Below are 20149 nucleotides of genomic sequence, written 5' to 3'. Positions count from 1 at the left end.
CGGTAATAGTGTATTAAGGACCCCTGTCCTGGACCCTTTAGATCATGATCATGTGATTCAATTGTTATGAAAAGCTTCTGACCTTTGTGATGTAGCCTCCATTTAACAAACAGTTTAAGCGACGTTAAGACAAGACGAAACAAAACAAAACCTCATCTCAATCACAAGGGAATTTGAGCCCAGCTGGCCAGATATTCTCTACGTTTATAATCAACCAGGCTGCTTCCTCTTTTTCAGGCAACACACATGCACACACACACACGTGCACACACACATGCATTCGCACACACAACTCCTTGCACAAGAATACACTGCACATAGAGCAGCTCAGCCGCCGTGTCTCTGTGTATCTGCCTCATTCTCCTCCTGCCCCCTCTGGTCCTCTGGTCTGTCCGTCTTGCTTTCTGTGTGTCACACGGGCTGTCTGTCCAGTCTGAACTCTCTTCTGAGATTTCCAAAGAAGGCCCATCCACCTGCCTAAGCTTTACAGTTTCCAGTGAGATGTGTGGGAGGGGCCACCAGCCTCGAAGGAACTGTTCACCCAGTTTGGTTTGCAGGGAAGGCCAAGCAGAAACTTCTACAAGCCTGAAAGGCTAGAAAAACCCTGGTGTTTTCAAATTGTCGATGAAGCCAGGAAGAGCCCCCAGGGAAGAGGATGATGAGGTAGAGAAGGGGTGGAGACAAATTGCTAGGACTAGGCATGCCCACGCCGGGGTCACCCTCTCTACTTCCATGGGCACAGGGCACTGAGGGTCACACCAACATCTACTGGCATCCAACAAGCCCTGGAGAGGGGATGAGCAGACAGCGTCATCCCCATTGTACAGAAGGGGAAACTGAGGCCAAAGAGATCCAGAGACGCTGTTCAGTAAGCTACAAGTATCAGAGGCAGGAATCAAACACAGAACCTGCAGTCATAGAAGCTGCAGCTGAGAATTCAGTGGAGAACTCAGCAGGGCTCACAATCTGTGGGTCTACAGAACTGCGTACATTCTGATTGGTCAGTGCCCATGCCTTACCGATTATCAAATTCCTTCACTTATTGAATCCCACCTTGGCCCCAGGCTGGGCACAGTTGGGGGATGGAAGGGATTAGACAGGGAGAAGCTGGCAATCTCTGGGGTCAACCAGAGAACCCATCTCTGAGAACCCTAACGGGGCTTGGCTTAGCTAATGAGTTTGGAGGAACCCAGCCCAACTTCAAAATGGGTTTCTTCACCAATAATTCCCACTGATGGAAAAGACACGTTCCCTTCCGCCTTGCATTTTCTGCCCCTGAAAACTGAATGCATTACTTGACTCCTCGGGCCACTTTCCAAGCCACCTTCCCATCTGATCTGTACCTTGGCCTCTGATAGATTTACAGGTCCAGCCTTGGCCCCGTTTCTGTGCCTTCCCGTGTGCTGCTCAGCACGGATGTCTTAATACGCCAGCTGAGACTTCTTAAATCCACATTGAAACAACTGTTGGGTTTTTATACCGTTGTAAAACTCTTTGTAGGGTATTCATAGAAAATGTTTTATTAATTGCCATATGTTTATTGATTTCTCTTTCATGTCGGTTCTTTTGTTCTTTCTTTGTAGTGGCAAAAGATCTCTCTGCATCATCATTTGCAAGTTATCTAAAATGTCAAAGGTGTTCTTTTGAAGTTTATTACAGATCACATGCCATAAGGCCCGGACGCTGGGTATTTACAGCGAGGGGGGAATTCCTGCACAGACTTTCAAAGCTCACAAAAGAATTGAGATCATATTGGTTTAAAACAAGACACACACACAAAACCTCAATTTATCATTTTTTACAATTTTTCCCATTTTGAGGAGTGGGGGCTGGGTAGGCAAAGGCATTTCAACCAGGAGAAATGAACAAACGTGCTGGCCTAGTTATAGCATGGGTCTCCCTCTCCATCTTGCAAACTCATTATGATCCAGGCTGTGGAATTGCTCCCCAGCCTTCAACCTGCAACCGAGCAAACCTTCAGTCAGAGGTCCCCTCAGCTACCCTGAGAACGAGGGATAACCCACAGCTTTTCTGAGCAGATGCCAGCTTTTGCTTCCCCAGTTCAACAGTGCCTGCTCCTGGTGAGTTGCTTAGGGGGGACCCCTGGCAAGAGTAATCCCCCCCACAGAGCGGAGGTCCTAGAGGTACATAGACTCTGCCTCCAGGACCCAGGGGAGGATGGATGGGGGGAGGGCCAGTAAAAGGAAAAAAAAAGTTAATAGTGCAATTCCCCAAGTTTTAAGTGAGCTATTGATGTCTAAGTCAGCAGAGCACTTTCTTTTGAAAACCCAAAAGTCATTTTTTTTTAAAAGCCTAACCAGGAAAAACTTGCACTTTGATCTAGATGGGATTCAAATGAGATCCACGCACTTATCACGAAGGCATGAGGAACTATTTTCCACGTTCCCTCCCTTCCCAAGGGAAGGATGCTTCCAGCAGGCTGGAATCCAGTCCAGGCTCGGACCCTGTCATGCTGGTGCCCTTAGGTGACTCACTGTCTCTGCAGGAGCCTCGATTTCCTCATCTGTTAAATGAGCATAATGATTCCTAGCTGACCCTGGTCTTTAAGAATTCGTGAGGCTTCACTGAGAATGGGTTGTCTGGATTCCTGCCTCCTTGGTCTCCTCTGCTAATTGCCAATGTCCCCCAGGCTTCTGGTCCTCACTGCTTGGCTGGGAATTGGGGGTGGGGGTTGGGGGGTGGGATTCAGACTGAGGACTCGATGTTTTGTTGCTAACCTCATCCAGCTGTGCCTTTCTCCCTGAGCCCGGGCAGAGGGCCTGTAGCTGGAATCTGGCAAAAGGGCTAAAAGGGGACCACGCCTGGGGCCCTGTGCTGGCTCTGCAGGAAATGGAAAAAGAGAGACTCCCTGGACGGGGAAGTGGAGAAGTCGTGGTGGGTGGAAGGGAAGGAGGGTGGATGGAAGGCCAGAGGCTGGGCCAGAGACTCCCAGGGGAAAAGTGCTTCAGAGAGGCCTGTTGGAGGCCCTTTTGGTCACTGTCCCAAAGCCAGTCTCTGGCATCCTGGTGGGGGTCTGAGCACTGCCCTGCTTCCCAGGAACCCTGGGCCTGATTCCCAGTAATGCCAGTATCATGCTTTATGCTCCTGAGCACTTTACATCCTGTATTGGAGCCTCAGTTTCCTTATCTATGAAATGGGCACAGGCCAGGATCAGGGTGAGGCAATCCAAGTGCATCCAGGATACAAAATTTAAGGAGGCACTCACTCACAGGCTCGAGCAAGTGCAAGGTCAGCACCTGAGACTGAGCGCCTCCTTAAAATTGGCCTCACCTGAGTCTTGGCCCTAAATGGAAACTTAGCCATGCCCCTGAATTTTGTAAAGGTCTGATGGGCCAGTTACTGGCTGCCATAGTGTGTGTGTGTGTGTGTGTGTGTGTGTGTGTGTGTGTAGATCCAGAAAAGAGAACCAAGCATCGTTGATTCACACATTAGCCCTCATATGGGACAAGCTCTGTCAGGCACTGGGGACCCTGAGAAGATCCTGGCCCTGCCCCAGTCTCCAGGAACCCCCAGTCCTAGCCAGAATATCTCCCAGTGGCACCCTGGGGTGGGCCGTGAGCCTTGGGGGTGGGTGCAGTGGTGAGTACAGAAGTGACAGCAGTAGGGACACTTCCTAGAAGTGGTGACCTCTGTTTGAGCTGGGACTTGGAAGGGGATGGGACCTTGGCTGGAGAGAACTTTGCCAGGCAGAGGCAAGGGCTGTTCCTGGCAGAGGGAATCACCTGCACAAAGGCTTGGGGGCAGGAGAGAAGCTGGAAAATGATCGGATGGGGAGACCTGGGGAGCATTCCAAAGAGATCCTGGCAAGGCAGGTTAGGGTGGGGCCAGGCAGGGTCATGGGGTGAGTGGGCAGGGTTGGGGGCATGGCCTTTGGGGTATAATGCCTGCTCGCTCTCAGCCCCTGAGGCTAAAGCCTGGCTGGGTCCACATTCCCTCTCTCCTACCCTTCACAATGGAGAAGCCATTTTTTCAAGGTCCCCAGGGCAGGATTCTCCATCATCTGGTCATTTGTGGACCACAGGCATTTCAAGTCCCAAACAAGTACCAAGGTCTGGGCTCCCTGTGGGCTCTTTCAGATCATCAGGAAGCAGAGGTGACTCCTCAATGTGGCCCCCTGGAAAAGGACTCAGACAGCCTCTGGGCTGCGGCTCAGGGCACGGCTCAGTCCCAAGAGGAGTCCACTGGGCATACTTCCAGGTTCCTGATTAACAAGGTGGCCTAATAGAGATGCTCTGCCCCTGGGAGCCCTCCAAGGGGCTTCCCGAGGGCAGCGCCCAGTTGCCAAGCTCTAACTATAGGTCACTGGTTTGAACTGGAGGATATCTGGAGAGGCGGCCTGGGTCAAGGTCCCAGCTCCCTGGCCTTCACTCCTTCTGCACTCTTTCTCTGTCACCTTCAGTAAGAGAGCCTGCTGGCTCAGAGCCACCAAGCTCAGTTCCCATCTCAGCTCCCCTCTTTCCACGTGACCTTGGGCAAGTTAATGAATTAATTAGAAGAGAAGCTTCATGCGTCTTTGCTTTCTTCTATTCTCCATCCCCAGAGCTGGAAACACAGTGTGGCACATAGAAAGTGCTCAGTAAATACCTGTGGACCCTCCGAAGCTCTGAAAGCCTTAAACGCCTTGGTTTCCTCATGTGTGTAAAACAGGCAAAATAACAGTACTTATCTCAAAGTTAGTTGTGAGTGTCAAATAGAATAATCCACTAAAAATACTACTCCGGGTTCACAGAGCCCGGGAGGCCCTCAGTAACTAAGAGATCATAGCGTTATCACCACTATAACCATCGCCGCCGCCCTCACCCTTTAGAGCCCCCCAAAGCGCTTTCAGTCACATGACCGCTCGGGAGTTTCTCAGTAACACTAGGGGATGTCAGGTGTGCTGCACGGGGGTCCAGAGAGGTCAAGACTCTTTCCCAAGGCCACACTGCTCTGAAGTGGCAGAGCAATCTGGCTCCCTGACCACCCTAGCGCCTCCCGGCTCCCATCTAGAGAGGTCTACCTTGGCTTGTCCTTTCAGGTATCCATCCCGAGCCCAGCATAGTGTCGGGCTGAGGAGTTACCCAGGAGACTCTCTGACTGAATGAGGTTGGTCACACCCCCATTTTATTTGTGGCTAGGACATGGTAGAGGAAACTTAATGGTGTAAGGCGGAAGTCAGCAAGCGTCTGTAAAGGACCACATAAATATTTGGGCCTTTGTGGGCCACGTGGAGTTTCTGCCTCAACCACTGAACACAAAACCAGGTAGCCCCAAAGCAGCCTGAGACCATACATCAGTGAATGGGCGTGGCTATTTCCAATAAAACTTGATTTACAAAACAGGCAACAGGCTGGGTTTGGCCCAGAGGTCACAGTTGGCCAATTCTTGATATAAGAGGACAAACTTAAACCAACGGTGAAAAATTGGGTCTGCTTTCAACCTACTGGCTCCTTTCCTTTGAGTCTCAATTTCCCCATTAGTACAATGAGAGGGTTGAACTAGACCATTGGTCTCACACTGAACTTCCTAAAGGACAGGCAAATAGGACAGAAGTGTGACGTGGTTGGGGGTGGGAGGGGGACAAGCTGGAGGCCACCTCTCTCTTCTTGGGTAGCTGTGACTTAACTCCTGCTGATGGTGGCCAGGTCTCCGGAGAATAATCTCAGCAAGCAGAATTGTACGTGAGCTGCTGAGATTTGTAAAAACTTTGTACTGCCATGTAGCATGCGTACGGGAACGTGCACATGGCTTCATTATCCACCTTGATGAATTTTCTCAAACTGAATACATCCATGTAACTAACACCCAAACCAAGAGCAGGAGGTGACCAGCACACCAAAATCCTTCCTCCTACCGCTTTCCAGGAATCAATCCCAAGGGAACTGTTTCTTGACTTTGTTCCAGTTCTTAATGCAGCACCTAGTTCTCTCTCTCTCTCTTTAGCTCTGTGTAGACTAAATGCTTCGAAAGGCCACTGTTCAACACCTGGCTTGGGCCTGTCCGGCACTCAGTGACTTGTTAGTGATGACACTTCCAGACACATGAAATCGCAGGCTGCTGCCGAGAACAGGCCAAGCAGAGCGGACAGCCCTGCGGGGCAGGTGGGCAGGTGGGCAGGGCCCGGGGAGTGAGTGGCCGATGTTTTCGTTCCCCTGAAGGCGTGTGCAGCGAGCAATCAGAGTGACAATGCAGCCCAAGGGGCATCTAAGTGCCTTCCGAGGAGGGCAGCGGGAGGAGGCCAGGCCGGGCAGGCGCACTCGGCCGGCTTATTAAAACCACTTTGATCCCGGGCTGCTTTGATATCCCGGGTCTTATAAAGAATTCACTTTCAGGGGTAAATATAGGTAGTTCAGAGAGATTTTATGACATACTGTACAGGCTCCTCTTCCAGAGACTTACTTAATTACTGCGGTGGGGAGGGCTGGGGGCAGCAAAAATGCTGACAGAGAGGGGCTGGCCTCGGTGTCGGCTGCAGTCCACCGGCAGCACTGCCAGGCTCACCCCGCAGCCCCTGCCAGGGGAGGGAGCGTCTGTGTTGGCCTCGCCACCACCCCTGCCCAGGAAAGGCCGAGGCTGGGGGAAGAGGGAGGACCCCGCTTTCCGCAGTTTGATCCAGGGCATTGGAAGAGGAGCGGGGCGAGAGGCGGGGGATGCAGGCCATGCCGCCTGATGGCCAGTGCCTGTCACAGTCAGACCTGGCTTCTAATGCAGGCTCTGCCACCGAGTTACCACAGGCCAAAGCACCTCTGAGAGCCTCGGTTTTCTCATTTGGAAAGTGGGAACAAGCAGCGCCCACCTCCTCGGGCAGGGGTAAGGAGGTTATAGGCTCGGATGCAAGGGAGGGCCTGACAGTGCTTAGCACATGGTCAGAAGAAAACCCAGCTTCACTGGTACCAGAACCATGCCCTTTGGTGGACCCCAGGCCCCATCTCGTTCCCTCCAGGCTGTAGGAGGAGATGCTGTGCTGCTGAGGACCCACTCTTGACATGCTCCTGGCTCAGACCCCTCCTCAGTCCGGAAGACTTCCCCACCTACGCTGGTCCTGCAACACAAGACTACAGAACCAGCAGGATGCGGGATGCGGGTAGGGTAGTAAGTGCCCATGGCAGGAGAGGTAAAAAGAGGCCGGGGACGGATTCCTGGGCTGCAAAGGAGCATGGACTAGAACAGTGCTTCTCACCCTTAACGTGTGGAGCTTCTCAAAAGGCGGATTCCGATTCCGCAGGTATGGGGCGGCGAGATTCGGCCTTTCTGCAGCATTTCCGATGCTGCTGGTTGGCAATCTGCCCTGCAAATTGAGGGCCTAGGTGATCCCTGGGGTTCTCCCACCATGCACGTTCCCTGTCTGAGCCATTCAAAGGGTGCTCAATCCAGAATAATTCCTCATCTGTCAAGTTCTCCGGCATTGGAGTCATCCAGAGAGAGGACACACACAAACCACTTCAAATAGTGCCGAAATTTTAGTCCGTGCTCAAAAATGACGATTGAAATTGTTATTTTATTGGATCACCTCTCAGGACAGAGACTCAGCATCATTTATATCTATCAAAGCTTCTTTTGTTGACCATCTCTGCATATTTGATCCTCTAGAAAAAAACCATGAAGATAACAAGGCTGCGGCGTAAAATCTCACAAGAAATTGCTATAGTCAGCACCACTTTATAGACGGGAAAACTGAAGGTCAGGCAAACGGGCTGATCAGTGAGTAAGCCAGGATTGGAATCAGCTGAGAATGTCAAACCCAAGTGTTTTCTGCTACAGCCCACCCTCAGTGAGTTCTCCCATCTGCTACACACACACACACACACACACACACACACACACTTTGGTTCTACCACAGCACTAGGCACATAGAACTCACGTACCCTTTGTTACCTTGTAGAGTTGTTATTTCGTTTTCATGCCAAATGTCCCATTAGCTATACACTCTTGATGGGCAAGAGTCACGTCTCCCTCATGGTTGATTCTCTGGAATCTAGCACTGGTCCTGTTGTATACCGTAAGTGCTCCATAAATGCCTGTTTAATGAAAAGAAGGACTAATTCAAGAAATGAGCACATTTACTAAAACATCCTTGGAGAGGGGCAGTGAGTTGGCTACCTTTCCAGTAACCAGCTAAGTCAGTTCCCCCAGCCTTCCTGCTGGGTCTGGGGAATAACTGCCACGTGGCAGACAATGAGCACGTCAGAGAAAAATGGTGCCTGAAATCTAGACAATACCTCCTTTTGCTGTCATGGCCTGCTACCTCATCCCCTGTTCTCCCCAAACTGCAATCCAAGAAGGATGAGATGAAAACAGAATTTCAAAGCAGAGTCGACTTCAGGACAGAGAGAAAGAGGGGCCTTCTACATTCCCGGGGCCCCTCAGTGCCCTAGCAGAGGTTTTCCACATAGCAGGTGCCCACAGATGCTTTTGGATGAATGAGTCAGTGTTGGGTTCAAGCAGGAGAGCAGGATAACTGCCCCCAGGTCCAGTCACACACACACACACACACACACACACACACAGACATACACTTATGTCCATATATTCACACCACACACACCCTCTTGGCATGGGAAGGAAACTGCCTGCAGGTGGAAGGGACCCTGGCATCCATCAGTCTGGGGACAGGAGCCCTCTGCTCTGATTTTTTTCTCCTTCCTCTCCCTTCGGCTCCTCTCCTGGCCCTGGAGCTAAAGCAGTAACTAATATTGTTTCCTGGCCTAAATAGATAATTGCCCTTCTGGCTGGATAAAAGATGTCTCACAGAGCAGAGCGAAATATCATTAATAAAGGAGACTGATTTACTCAGGAATTCCTCCAGAAGTGAGATTAATAAGCCATCCCCTGGTGTTAGATATAATCTTCAGTTCTCTCCTCACCGCATGACTTATTTTTGCAACAACTGCACTATTCTGTCATTAATCATTACAGGAGGCCAGCAGTTTATCTAGGCTAATGGGCCTGATACACAAACACAACAACTTTTCCCTCCTATTTGACAAGGGAGAAATTCAGGGGGAAAATTCATCAGCTGTATGTTTCTTTTTAAGGAAATAAGCTACTGCTTTCCCAGGATTCAGAGCATAGACACACCGTGGTGTACATAAACATGACGTATGACTTTGGATAGGTCCATATATGTGGAGGACATCTGTGGATAGATAAACACAGGGCACGACCATGTGTGTGCATACACGCCATGTGATTCTGTGTGTGTTTAAAAGTACATAAGCTATGTTTGTGTATGAATGCATATAGGGCACAAACAAATATATTCAAGTATCAGAATCTCCGAATATCTGGCATGGGAGTGTGTGCTCAGCTTTACATATAAACGGACAGGTGGCATGAACCTATGTATGTGGAAATGTACTTGGTGTGTGACTGTGTGTGTGAATGTATATGCCTATATATGACATTGTGTATGTAAATATATGATGGATGATTTTCACTATGTGTAGCCCAGCTAATGAATGTATGCTCAAGAAATGTTTCCTATACTAAATTTAAAGCCAAAAATCTGTTCAATCTGAAGAAAAATTATTAGCAAACTTCTAAATTACCCATTTCTGCTCCTCTGGATTTTCTTTCTTTCTATCTATGTATCTACCTACCTACCTACGTATCTAATGATCTCCTTATCTGCTGTCTTAGGCTGGGCACCCTAGAAGCAGAAATAAGACAGAGAGTCCTATAGTTGATTTATGGGGTGGAGGAGAGGTTGCCTTCCCTGGCATTGAGGCAGAGGGCAACCTCTGCAGAAAGTAGCAGCTGTGAGCCGTTAGCATCCAACACTCACAGCAGCTGGGGACAGGCACAGCTGCCCAGCACAGGGAGTCTGGGAGCGGCGCCTTAGAATCAATGTACCTACCCGGTCAAGATCGGAGCTAGACTGGAAGAGTCCTTAACAACCAGGATCTGGAATTTCCTAAGACTCGATAGTGTGGGGAAGAGGGTACTGATGGGCTTCAAAAGTTCTAAGATTGGAGCTGGGCTTCAGGACAACAGCCCTCGGGACTCTTAGAAGCAAAGCTGTGATGGTCCAAGAGATACCCGGGGAATTAATGGAGGTGCCAAACTCCCAGGTGCTACAGCCTCCATCCTGGTCCTTCAGGGGCCTACTGAGCCACAGTGCCCGGTGGGGCCCCAAGCCTGTGCGCACAGAGCCCACAGTGGCCCTGCCAGCCCCTCCCCCAGCACACGGGCAGTTCTGGCCACCGTCAATGGCAGCATTCAGCCAGATGGGTTCCTGTCCCTTGGCCACAGAAATGCCTGATCCCAGTGGGGAGGTGAGAGGCCGCTGGGTGCTTATTTATAAACCAAGCTCCCCGTCCTTGTGGCGGCCCGTGTGGGCAGCCGGCCCTGAGCCCAAGCTCCGACAGAGCCCACGCTTGTCTGGGCATCGGAGGGCAGCCAGCCTGGCCCCCGTCTCGGGCAGGAACCGGGCAACAGCCCGCAGCTTGGGTTGCATCCTTGCCCCCTCCCCGTGCCATGGAGGAGTCGGGTGGTTACACAGGCATTTCTGATGTTGTCTCATGAAACCCGAGTCCTGAATTCTGAATTACGGCCACGCTCTGGCCGCTTCACTCGGTGACTAGAAGGAATGTGAAATGGGGCAATTCTGGCCACCTCTGCCAATTGTAGTTCGGAGAATGTGGTATTTGTAGATGGAATTAGAGGCAGCTTTCATGTTAACAGATTGAAATGAGCAGGGTTGGGTTTTGCAAAATAAACTCCTCTCGGTCTGAGCTGCCTGGTGGTAGCCCAGGCTGCAGACACCTCCATCTGACTCATCCGGGCCCTGACACCCACGCGCACACCCTCACAGCCACCCATGCACGACACAGCCACATCGGAGGAAAGGCTCCTCTGTCCAGCGGTTCAGAGCCCAGAGCCTGCTGGGTTCAAATCCCAGCTCCACCACTTAATGAATGAGCTGAATGACCTTTGCCAAGTCCTTGGTAGTAGAATGTCTTCACACTTCCCTAATACTTGTTTATCTTCTTTCTCAACAAAGAGAGAGCCTCACCTTGAACTTGGACCTTGAAGGGCCACAGCAGCTAGCTGGAATGGAAAACTGCCGTGTTCCCTGTGCTCCTTTTTATCATTTAATGCTCTTTATGCCAAATGATCTTGATTTTTCCGTTTCCCAGTGGGGAGGTGTCCAAGGTTTCTTTTTCAAGTAAATTTAAGTTTACAAGTGAGTTGATTTAAAAATAAATATTGTAACAAGGGATGGTCAAATTAGTCTGTGGACGTGGGGGAACACAAGCGAAGGAGGTCTTCCAACGACTGCAGTAAGGAAAAGGCTGCATTTTGCTTTCCTGCTTCTCCAACCTGGGCAACCCGATCCCCGAGCCCTCTCTGTGGGAGTCTGAGCGCTGGGGCAGCCTTAAATGGATTCTGCCAGGAGAGTCCATGGGGCCGGGACCTGCCCGTGGCCCTTGCAGGGTGGGGAGCCCCTTCCCTGCGCCCTGCTGATTGGAGACACTGTCTAAACAGTTGGCCCAGCCTCCAGCCCTCAGCTGGAGTTCTAGAAATTCAATAAGACTTCTAGCTGGAGGGGAGGACTGTTTTAAGGGTCCAAATGGATGCAGGGGGGGCTGTAGTACCTTCCTCAAGTGAGACTCCAAATGTGGAAGGAAGAGAGAGAACGGGAGGGACCCCCCAACACACACACGCATGCAAACATATACACAAACTGACAAATACACACATAAACACACGTGTGCAGACACACACACTCACACAACTGCTTTCTCTCTCTAAGAACCAGATCCTGGCAGAGGCCAGTGCAGTGGAGAGACCAGCTCTTCCAGGGCCTGTCTTGCCTCTGGTCCAAGGCCCTCCTCCCTCCTCCCAAAATGGAAGTCGTAACTCCACACAGCGCCTGACGGAAAAGGTATGTGCTCCGTCCTGGCCTAATTACAGGGGCCATCCTGGGCCTGGCCTGGCCAGCCTTTCCCTGCTCCCCTGCCCGTCTTCTTCCCTGCGTGCCGGGGCGTCTCTGGCCAGGCTATTTCCCGGACACGGTGTCCATTAGGCCTCAATTACCCGGCAGGGCCGCGGCCTTTGAAGTGGCTGCAGAGGCCGCCGGGAGGCTATTTTTCTCTCACCTGTCACCACTTATTTTCCTGGGCTCCTGGCCTGTGGCCCGGCATTTTTAACTAATGGGGATTAAATAATCCAGCTGTAATACAAATGCCCACTCCCGGCCCCTGGGTCCACCTCGGAGTCATTAAGACCTCAGCCGGAGCTGGCAGGCACTCCCCGTGGAAGGGGTAAGGAGAGGCTGGGCCGCACATTCTGGGTTTTTTTTTTTTATTGCCTCCTCATTATAGCTATTATCCACAAACACAACCGCTAATGAGAGGGCTGAGGAATTTGGGAAAGGAAAGGTTTCATTTGGGCTGGAGAAGGAAGCCATCGTCTGCCCTGAAATAGCAAGGCCGTGTCTGAGATCGCCTCTCCCCCAGCACCCCCCAAGCCAGGGCGGGAGCTGGGGGAGGGTGGCTGAGGGCACAAGGGGGCAGGAGAGAGACCTGCAAGCTGGGGTTCCGATGCCTGAAAAGAAAGGGATGCCCAGGTCTCACCCGTGGGGTTGGCAATAGTTACTGCCCTGGCCACGGGTCCATCTGAGTGCTGTGCGGGGGCCGTATAATTTATCACCCAGACGGGACACTCCTAAAAGTGAAAAGGGGCGCTTGTAACAGTTTTTCCAGGACAACAGGCATAAACCAGGCATGTCCAGGGCCGGGACGAAAGTGAAACACAGGAGGCACTCCCCTCGGCTGCCAAATTTAAGGGTGCGCCAAAATACTCAGTGATCAAAGTAAATATTTTAAGGCGCTATTTTAAAAAAAAAAAAACTCCAAATTAAGTACCCCCTCAAATTCCACAATGAACAGAATACCAAAATGGTAAATAGAAGCAGGATCTGATAGGGCGGGGACTCAGGTGAAGAAAGTGAGGCCACATTGTTCAAGAGCAGGGTCAGAGCCTGTCTTAAAAATATTGATATTCTGTCTATCATGGATTTTTTGGACTTAATATTGACTTTTAAAAGTATTATATGAAAATATTATTGATCTTAATTACTGAATCTTAACTTTTGCACCCAAGGCTTTGCCAAACCAGATTTGGAAAATCAAAGCCGTATCTGACCCCAGCTCTTGTCTCTGTCTCCCCAGCCCTCTGTGCTCTGACAAATGAACTCCGCTGGTTCCTGATCTCTTACTTCTGAGCCTCCATCCAGGCTGTTCCCTCTTCCTCAGACTCTCCTGTTCCCTTCCCTATAACAATGACAAAAGTGGACATTCATAACCACGTCCAGTGAGTCAATCCCTGGCTAAACACACAACACACTTCCGCTCCCTCAGTGTGCTTGACTGTTTGTAAGTTAGGTATGGTGAGCATCCTCATGTTATGGATGAGGAAGATGAGAGAGAAGCAGTAACTCACTAGTGCCTAAGCACTTAACGCCGGTCTCTCCTGCCTCTTCGCTCAGGCAGTACTGACTCCATGTGCCGTCCTGTTCAAAGCACCAGTTCTGGGTTCACATCGTGGCTCTGGCTATGTCCAACCACACATTCCAGCCAAGTTATGCAAACCTTGTGCCTTGGATTCCTCAGCTATAAAATGGAGATAATCATAATACCCATTAATAGAGTTATTGTAAGGATCGAAGAGGTTAATATATGGAACATGCTTAGAACAGTGTCTGACTCGTGGCACTTTCCGGGTTTTGGCATTGAAAGTCCCACATCCTAGGAAACTCCTCAGTCCCATGCAAATCAGGATGGTTGTTCATCCTAATGGGAGATGTTCAAAGTTAAATATTATTACTATTCAACTAGTGTCACTGTATCCCAGAAGTCTTCTGTGATCACCCACACATACTCCCAAATAGCCCAAAGTCTGGGTTAGGCATCCCTTCTTGTTGACAACACAGTTCCCTAAATCACCTGGTCATAGTACTCATCACATGGGATTGTAAACACCTGTTCTCATGTCCCTCACTCCCAGGAGACTGTAATCTCTAAAAAGGTGTCTCTGAGAGACAGCCAGAGCCATGATCTGAACCCAGAGCCCATGCTTTAACATGACTGCTCACCACGTCAATCCGACCTGAGTGGAGAGGTAGGACTGTGACCACTCAGCCCTATATCCTGGCTTGTGGGGTGGTGCCCACCAGGTGCTAGGTGATCAAGAAATGTTTGTTGGATGAAGGGATGAATGAATGAGACACAGACATCCAGAAGGATGCAGTCTAGTAAGGCTGATAAAACTAGGCATAAAATATTAGAAACCCTACAAATCAGTCCCTTCTTCTTCAGGGGAGGTGACAACACCCAGGGAGGTGAAATGGCCTGTCCCATCACACACAGCAAAGAAATATGAAGGCAGAGTTTGAAGGATGGCATAGAGTCCCTTCTTGCTTGGATAGACCAGGTCTAGGCATGTCTCCTGGCATCGCCCTCACTAACAAGAGATAACCTAAGCCCCTCTATTCTGCCCAGTGATCTCGAGGAAGGGCCATGGACTGGAACCAGGAGATCTGGGTTTCAGCCTCTTCAGGGATGTTGATTCTCATCAGGAACCTCAGTTTCCTTATCTGTCAAATAGCTATGCTGTCTGCCTGCCTCAACTCCTAGGGCTAACATGAACAAATAATAAAAAGAATAAATAATAACAGAATAAAAAATAATAACAGAAAAATAATAAAGTGATGGACCTAAATCCAGCCATATCCATGCTCTCACTAAATGTTTATGGTCTACCCACTAAGAGGTTAATATCCAAAATATATAAACAGTTCACACAACTCAATATGAAAAAAGACAACCCAATTAAAAATGGACAGAAGACCTGAATAGACATTTTTCCAAAGAGGAAATGTGCCAACAGGCACATGAAAAGGTGCTCAACATTGTTAATTATCAGAGAAATGCAAATTAAAACCACAATGAGATATCATCTCACACCTGTCAGAATAACTATTATCAAAAAGAACACAAATAACAAACATTGGCAAGGGTGTGGAGAAACGGGAATCCTTGTACACCTCTAGTGGGAAGGTAAATTAGTGCAGCCACTGTGGAAAACAGTCTGGAGGTTTCTCAGAAAAGTAAAACTAGAACTACCATGGGACCCAACAATTCCATTCCTGGGCATATATCAGAAAACAATAACTATAACACTAATTTTAAAAGATACAGCACTCCAGGGTTCAAAGTAGCACTATTGACAACACCAAGATGTGGATGCAACCTAAGTGGCCATCAACAGATGTCTGGATAAAGAAGATGTGATAAACATAGTGAGATATATATATATCATACATATGTATATATCATATATAAATGCAATGGAATACTACTCAGCCACAAAAAGTGAAATTTTGCCATTTGTCACAACATACAGGGTATTATGCTAAGTGAAATAAGTCAGACAGAGAAAGACAAATACTATACGATATCACTTATTTGTGGAATCTAAAAAATAAAACCAACTAGTGAATATAACAAAAAAGAAACAGACTCACAGATATAGAGAACATTGAACAGTGGTTGCCAGTGGGGAGAGAGCAGTGGGGAGGGACAAGATAGGCCTAGAGCATGAAGAGGTACAAATTATTACACATAAAGTAAATAACCAACAAGGATGTATTGTACAACACAGGGAACATAGCCAATATTTTATACTAACTATAAATGGAATATGACCTTTAAAAATTGTGAATCACTGTGTTGGAAAACTGAAACTTATATAATATTATACATCAGTTATACCTCGATAAATAAATAAATAAATAAAAGAATTTAATTCTGAGCAACTTCAAAAAAAAAGAAAAAATATTTATGGGCTAAACACTCTAATTAAAAGGCAGGGACTGTCAATGAGAAATGAAGGTCATCCTAAGACCAGAGCAGCCACATGGGTGAATATAGGCCTGATATTTACCTTGTAGGGGCTGATACAGCTTAGTGGTTGTGAAAATACTGAAATACTTCCATACCAGTTGCTAACTGGACCTGAGTGCCCGCTTCATCCTAAACCCTAGCCCTTCCCTCTGAACCCAAACCCCTACCCGCCAGCATCTCAACTCTTCATGCCTAGCACAGCACAGGGACCCTGGGACCCTGCTCCAGCAAGAAGGCCATTGTCCATTTAATTTGATATTTCCAGTGAGGCACCAGTTGGCAATCTTTTGAAGGTCACCGCTGGATAAATGTCAAAATTGAAACCAGGAGTTACAAATGCCTCACTCAGGGTCTTGCCAGCCTCAGTATGTGGTGTGTTTCAGTATTTTATTTCTTGCACACATTATGAAGAGGGTCCTGACTCACACCAAAAAATAGTTTCAAACAGTAACAGTTTTACTTTTGTATTAACAATTCAACTTGCAATCTCAGGATATACTTCAATTTAACAAAGGCATGCGCAGAGTTTTATTCCAAGGTGTTCTCCACCCTCTCGGCCAGAAAGTTAAATTGGCAGCATGTAGTATGCAGCAATGATCTCCAGCCAATTTCAACTGGGGAACATACCTTGACATGCGTTTTGATATTTTTAATTTTCTACAATATTGTTTTTATCATAGCCTTTTTATTGCCATAAACATATATATGACAATAAATATCAGATATATCACACTTTATTAAACATATATTGAATATATATTTTTATGATCCATATGTATATATTTCTCCAGCTATAGTATAACTGGGGGTGGGTGGGCAGAGTTATCTTTTTTTATTATTTTATTTTTATTTTTATTTTTTCACTTAATTTTTTTATTGAAGTATAGTCGATTTACTATGTTGTGGTAATTTCTGGTGTACAGCATAGTGATTCATATATATATATATATATTATATATATGTATATATATACACACACATATATATATTCCTTTTCATGTTTTTTCATTATAGGCTATTACAAGATGTTGAATATAGTTCCCTGTGCTCAACAGTAGGACCTTGTTGTTTATCTGTTTTATATATAGTTGTTAGTATCTGCAAACCCTGAACTCCAAATTTATCCCTTCCCACTCCATTGCCTCTAGGTAACCATAAGTTTGTTTTCTATGTCTGTGAGTCTGTCTCTGTTTTGTAAATAAGTTCATATTCATGTAATAAGTTCATGTAAATATTATAGCTTTTTAAATACTTAAGACAACACAAATGAAACACTGTAATTCAACATTTGAAATGCTAAGGGCTATGTAGACCATACTTGAAATGTCCTTCCGCACTCTGTGAATGTGTGTGCACGTGAGTGTGTTGTAGGTGTGTGCAGGTGTGTGTGCTATGTGTAAACACGCATGGAACGACCAGCGCCCTTACACAAGCGTTATCTCCTAGGTGTTCACTAGCATTCTAAGGAGGAATGGGAGATGACAGCCCTGTTTCCCAGCCTTTGCGCTCTGCCTGGTGGATGCTCCCCGCTCCCCACCACGCCCACGAGCCCTGCCCAAATCCCATCCCGCCTTGAGACGCTGGAGGCCCCGGTGTCTGAGTGCAGAAAGGTCAGAGATGGGGTTTTAGAGACACTCATGATTACCTCCTGGGTGACCTCCGAGCCGGGCCGTTTTGGGGCTGACACCTTTCTAAACATAGCACGGGGGAAGGGCTGACATCCCGTTCGTCACCAAAGCCACTTACTTACCCACCCAGACAGTCCCACACGCCAACAGGAGCCACTTATAGCCGCTTTCAAAGGGGCCCAGAGTGGGTGCTGTGCCCGGGGAAGGGAGGGAGTGCCGCTGTGGCCTGAGGCCTCTTGACCAGAGAAGAATCTCAGGAGCATGACTTTTAGAGGCACAGAGGGACCCGGGTTCAAAATCTACCTCGGCTCCTGCCAGTGTGGGATCTTGTCACTTCTCTGAGCCTCCTTTGTCCCAGTGGCAAGATGGGGATATTGTTGTCCTTGACAGTCCCTAAGAAGCAGAGCCTGCTGCTAGGAACTGGAACTGACACCCCTCCCCATTCTTGACCTCTCTGAGGCCCCGTAGCTGGCCAGAAGCAGGGGCAGCTCTGGGCATGCGCGGGGCTACAGCTGTGCCTGCGAAGATGTTCTGATTCAGCGCCGTCTGTGCTGTGTGTTTTTGAGTGAGCCACTCCCCTACTCTGAGTCTAATCTCTCTGAGTTGCCTCCTGTCCTTCCAGATCTATTGTGAGTCCCGCTTGAGCCCCTGGTCTCTAATGTCTGCATAAAACAGGCTTCATCACAAGTCTGGCTGGTTTTCATTGTGGTCTAATTGCTCTAGAGCCAATCCAGCCCTGGGTCCCCACGAGGGCTTGGGAGCCCCCAGTAATGCAGAGAAGGCCTGTTTTCCTTCCTCTTAGCACACATTCTCATTTGTACTAGGGGCCCAGGAGCTTCCGTGCTGCCCTGAGGCTTCTGTCAATGCAAATTAAGTCACTCCAAGGTGGCAGAGAGTAAATGTGTCTCCAGACTCATTGCCTTTTCAAAGAGGAGCTGCAAAGGGCAATGCTTAACCCAGCAGCATGACTCAGCACCGGTGGCACCTCAGAGGCCCACCGGGAAGATGGGAAGATGTCGAGGAGCCGAAGCTCCGTAAGTCACAGGGCGGAGCTAACAGCTGTGTCCCTCACTGGGCACAAGTGAGTAGGATTCTTCAGGGCTTCCTGTCTTGTTTGTCCAAGGATCACTAGGTGGCAGGAGGAATGGGATCCAGGGGCTTGAATGTAGGTGGACCCCCATCCTCAGGCAAGTCCTGCTGGTGTGGAGGGCTGCTCTGGGTGAGTGTGGGATGTTTTGGTTCTCAACAGCCCCTCTGCCCGTGAGCTCAGCCCCTCAGGACGTTGTGCTTTGGGGCAAAGGGCATTCCAGGAGGTTGCCCTCCTTGGCTTTGGAGTCAGGGAGGCCTGCATTTGCATTTTGTCATAAATGTGCAAGTGTTGCCCTTTCTGAGCCTCAGTTTCTTCACCTGTGCAATGGGGATAATATTTCCTCCTGCATGGGGTTGTTGGGAGGATCCCATGAGCTGAGCTGCGGAAGCGTCCCTGCACTGAGTGAGGGGCATGACCAAGCCTTCCAGAGAAAGAGGCCCCTCCCCGTGATGGTGAGTCAGGAAGAGGAGGAAGAGGACCACGTGTTTCTGGAGATGGTTCAGGAAGCAGGCCCTAACTCTGTCAGCGGAGCCAGGCGGGCTGTGCGCGCCTCTCCCTGCCAACGATGCTCTTTGCCATCAGCGACATCTGGCTCTCTGCCCTGGATGTGTATTAGGAGTGATTACGTGTCCCTTTAAATTCTGGGAGCTGTCGCTAACGGGCGCCGAGGTTTATTTGCACCGTTTATTTCAGTTCCCTTGCAGCCGCTGCCCCTCTCTCCTGAGAGGGGCAGGGAAGGAGAGACACCTGCTCAGTGTGTTTAATTTCCATGAAAAGCGTGCTTCCTGAGAAGGAGCCCCTTTGATGTGCTCCGAGTTGGCTGGAAATGAGTCCCAGGAGGCAGCCCCCACCCCAGACGTGGGGCTCCGCCTTCCTGGAGATGGGGAGAAGAGGAGCCCTTTCTAGGGGGACAATCAAATTGGTTGGAAATTAGGGTAGAGGGGAAGAATGGTGATGAACCCGACCTGGAGGTGAGGACCAAGTGGGTCTTTGGAGTCAGATGGGTCTGGGCTCCTGTCACTTGCTGGTCAGTTTCAAGGCATATTTCCTAACCTCTGTATAAAGAGGAAAAACCAAGCCCCAGCACACGTGCGCGCGCACACACACACACACACACACACACACACACACACACACACAGAGTTGAGAGAAGTAAATGTGCTAGAAAATGTTGGACCCGGATTTCAAAGGTAGACAACACCACAACCACCCAGAACATTTGTGGAGCCAAAGTCAAGAAGCCCCCGCTTTTAACATTCCTCCCACAACTCTGTGGCTCTCTGCCCTGGATGTGTATCAGGAGCTTCTCACTCCCCAGGCCATCCCTCCAGCTCTGTCCACACACTGCCATCCCCTCAGGCCCAGGGGTGCACACACCAGGTGTGTAGCTCACCTTTGGAGAGATAGACTCACAGGAGAGACCCACACAGGCCCTGGAAGGACCATTTGGGCAAGAAGTTACAAGTTCCAGGCACCTAGAGCATCATCTAGAAATGTGAGTGCTGGCTCTGAGTAGGCAGCTC

General features: G+C 49.0%; 2 long non-coding RNA genes across 6 annotated transcripts in view; one reads left to right on the top strand and one right to left on the bottom strand.

The window, feature by feature from the left end:
- The window catches only part of LOC140698125 (uncharacterized), a 67126-nt gene that overhangs the window by 29920 nt on the left and 17057 nt on the right, over positions 1–20149 (top strand). For all 5 annotated transcript variants that reach the window (XR_012075630.1, XR_012075631.1, XR_012075633.1 and 2 more), the window contains exon 2: positions 11756–11887. This is a non-coding gene — a long non-coding RNA (uncharacterized lncRNA). The remainder of the gene's footprint in view (positions 1–11755; positions 11888–20149) is intronic.
- LOC140698126 (uncharacterized) lies at positions 7479–17961 on the bottom strand. Its single transcript, XR_012075635.1, has 3 exons — positions 17840–17961; positions 7876–8018; positions 7479–7586 (listed from the first exon to the last, which is right to left on the bottom strand). It is a non-coding gene; the product is annotated as an uncharacterized lncRNA (long non-coding RNA).

This window comes from Vicugna pacos, chromosome 9 (assembly GCF_048564905.1).
Source record: "Vicugna pacos chromosome 9, VicPac4, whole genome shotgun sequence".
NCBI lineage: Eukaryota > Metazoa > Chordata > Mammalia > Artiodactyla > Camelidae > Vicugna > Vicugna pacos.
The sequence above is the reverse complement of the archived record's forward strand: the minus strand, read 5'-3'. Positions and strand labels throughout refer to the sequence as shown.